This window comes from Lontra canadensis, unplaced genomic scaffold (genome assembly GCF_010015895.1).
Source record: "Lontra canadensis isolate GAN:19392208 unplaced genomic scaffold, GSC_riverotter_1.0 scaffold5, whole genome shotgun sequence".
Taxonomy (NCBI): domain Eukaryota; kingdom Metazoa; phylum Chordata; class Mammalia; order Carnivora; family Mustelidae; genus Lontra; species Lontra canadensis.
This window is the reverse complement of record NW_022630999.1, coordinates 3,060,344-3,064,230: the sequence shown is the minus strand read 5'-3', so window position 1 is coordinate 3,064,230 and position 3,887 is coordinate 3,060,344.

The following is a 3,887-nucleotide window of genomic DNA, read 5'->3' as shown; positions in this document are numbered from 1 at the left end:
TGGTAAGTTTTGAAGTTGGGTAGTGGTACTCTTCTGACTTTGCTCTTCTCCTTTAATACTCTGAGTCCTTTGCTTCTCCAAAATCAGTTTGCTAATATCCATGAAATAACTTGCTGGGATTTTGGTTAGGAGTATGTTGAATTTATAGATCAAGTTGGGAGAACAGATATATTGACAATATCAAATCTCCTTATCAGTGAACAGGGAATCTTTCTCCATTTATTCAGTTCTTACTTGATTTCTTTCATCAGAGTTTTGTGGTTTTCCTCATATAGAAGTTGTACATATTTTGTTACCTTTATATCTAAGTATTCATTTTTTGGAGGGCTAGCGTAAATGGTATTGTGTTTTATATTCAAATTCCACTTGTTAATTGCTGGTAAAAAAAGTGATTGATTTTTATATACTAACGTTATATCTTACAATCTTGCTATAATTTCTTATTAATCCCGAGTGTTTTTGTTAATTATTTCAGATTTTCTGCATAGATGATCATGTCATTTATGGGCAAAGACAGTTTTGTTTCTTTCTTCCTGATCTGTATACACTTTATTACCTTATCTTATTATATTAGCTAGGACATCTAGGACAATGTTGAAAAGGAGTGGTGAAAAAGGAATATCCTTGTATTTATTGTTCCTGATCTTAGTGAGAAAGCTTCTAGGCTCATTATTGATGTTAGCTGTAGGTGTTTGTAAGTGTTCATCAGTTCATTTAAATCTCTTATGTATATCTTAAATCTTTTGAAATATTACTAAAAGAGGTAAAAAGTGGATACTCAGGTAACACTGAACCATGAAAGCAGGTTTATGAGACTTTCCTTTTATACTTCAAATGGTTAGTTGTGCTTTAAATCAGCTAGTCAAAGAAAATTGTTCATAACTAGTTTCACATTAAAATCCAGAATACATGTGTTCCACTGGCTAGTCATTTAATTTCTAAACAAGTCTCTTGTATTGTAAAGAGATCTATCTGAAAATCAAAACCAATGTGTCAATTTCTCTTTAGTCCATGTATTGTTAAATGAATTCTTTCCTAACCAGCCACAATTAAATACTATGGATTCTACCACTATGCTCTATATTTTGGCTCCTGTTCATTTCATGATGGTTTCAGTCATTTATTACATCTTTCAACATCTGTTGTGTGGTTAATACTGTAATAAAAATACAATGAAGTTTAAGTCAGTTTTTACCTTCCAGGGATTTAGAGATCTATTAGGGAATCAAGATAGACATTAGAAACAGCCAAGAGACAATACAAAGCAGAATGTACTTAATCATCAAAAGGAGTGATGTTGGCTATAAGTATAAAAGGAGCCAGGGATACGGCAGATCATTGCAGATTAGAGATGGAAGATCCTACAGAGAAGGCAGTAGCAGGTTGGTTCTGATAGGGTAAGTTGGATATGCAATGTGAAAGGGAGCGGGCAAGGCATTTCTTCCAGATACTCGGTCAGAATGAGTAATGGTTTGGAGCTGGGAATGGGCATGGCATGAGTAAGAATAGCATAAGCAGGGCATGAAAAGAATGGTCTTGGGGCTTACTCTCCTTGAGGCGATTGTTCATAATGTTATTTTCTATAATGATAAACGAGGAAGATATTAACATTCTACAGAATAAATAAAACCATGATTTACTTTCATAGTGTATGTTGTTCACTATAAGTAATTGTAACTATCAGAAATATGTTAGAATGATTAAAATCCCGCCCCCGCCCCCGCCACTGGTGTTGATATAGAGCACATCCTTCCTCTTCCCCTCCCCTACACTTTTGGGAAGCTGTGAGGGAACTAGCCTGGCTGCAGCAATGGGCTGCTGCATTGTGGGTAGGTTGGGGGCTGATCCTAGAGCCCATTAGTAATGGCTGGCTTCCATTATTTGACTCTCTGTCCTGGACACCTCTCCCCAAAAGTAAGGGGCTACTCACTCAGAGAATGAAAGCCCTTTTCTACCACTGTAAAGACAGAAGGGGCTGCTGCAACCGTAGAAAAATGACTAGTATGCCACGTATGAGTAACATGGATTTTCCTGCTTCTCCCATTTGAGCCCCAGTTCTCCATTTTTCCGATAACAGATTTCCTGTGTGTATGGCTAGAGAGAGCCTGCAGGGTAGGGCCTGGTGGTGTTAACGCTGGAGTCTCTCTGCTACCCCTCTGAGGAGTAAAGTGGTAGAATGCAAATGTTAATGGTGCTGCCTGGTGGCACAGGTCACAGAGCTGTGTGACCTGCTGATCATTTCCCTAGTTCCTACCCTACTCTGGGGAAGTTGAAGAGTTACACAGCAATGACAGAAGCCATATAAAGGTTTCAATGTGAACATTACAAAACCAAGTATTGTGAATTTCAAAAAAGGGCACAGTGAGGGACACCTGGATGGATCAGTGGGTTAAAGCCTCTGCCTTCGGCTCAGGTCATGATCCCAGGGTGCTGGGATCGAGTCCCGCAGCCTCGGGCTCTCTGCTCAGCAGGGAGCCTGCATCCCTTCCTTTCCCTCTGCCTGCCTCTCTGCCTGCTTGTGATCTCTGTCTGTCAAATAAATAAATAAAATCTAAAAAAAAAAAAGGGCACAGTGAATTTCTCTCTCTCTTCATAGTGTTGACTACTTATAAAAACTTCGTCTCTGAAAGACAGCAGTATATATGTGTGTGTGTGTGTGTGTGTGTGTGTGTGTGTGTATTTCTTTTTTTTTCCTTCTCCTGAAGAGCATTGTTGGTTAATGTGGACTAAGACTGTCATCCGCTAATATATTCAACAAGTGTTTATTGTATACTCACTTTGCAAAATGCCCATGCTTGCGTATACGGATACAGTGGTGAGCAAAATAGCTAGTCATTGCTTTCAAGGTATTTAGAATCTAGTAGGGAAAGCAATAAACAAACAAACAAACAACAAACTATAGCAATGAAATGCTTTGAATTCTCACATGGAAAGAATACATGGGAGCATATAGCTGAAAATTACACAGTCAATGGATAGATTGGGAATTAGCTAGGCATTGGGAAGAGGAAGAGTGCTTCAGGAGGAGGGACAGCCTGGGCAAAGAACCAAAGGTGTTACAGGAACAGAGAGTAGTACATACCAAGACCAGAGGCAGAGGCAGAGTCTGACCAAGATGGTTTCTGGAAGTCCTCTTGAGGAATGTGGATTTGATAAAAAAATGGGCAGGAGACGTGAACAGATACTTCTCCCATGAAGACATACAAATGGCTATCAGACAAAAATGTTCATCGTCACTAACCATCAGGGAGATTCAAATTAAAACCACATTGAGATACCAACTTACACCATTTAGAATGGCCAAAATTAGCAAGACAAGAAACAACGTGTGTTGGAGAGGATGTGGAGAAAGGGGAACCCTCTTACACTGTTGGTGGGAAGTTGGTGCAGCCACTTTGGAGAACAGTGTGGAGATTCCTTAAGAAATTAAAAATAGAGCTTCCCTATGACCCTGCAGTTGCACTAGTGGGTATTTACCCCAAAGATACAGATGTAGTGAAAAGAAGGGCCATCTGTACCCCAATGTTTATAGCAGCAATGGCCACGGTCGCCATACTGTGGAAAGAGCCAAGATGCCCTTCAACGGACGAATGGATAAGGAAGATGTGGTCCATATACACTATGGAGTATGATGCCTCCATCAGAAAGGATGAATACCCAACGTTTGTAGCAACATGGATGGGACTGGAAGAGATTATGCTGAGTGAAGTAAGTCAAGCAGAGAGAGTCAATTATCATATGCTTTCACTTATTTATGGAGCATAAGAAATAACATAAAGGACATAGGGAGATGGAGAGGAGAAGGGAGTTGAGGGAAATTGGAAGGGGAGATGAACCCTGAGAGACTATGGACTCTGAAAAAAAATCTGAGGGTTTTGAAGGGGCGG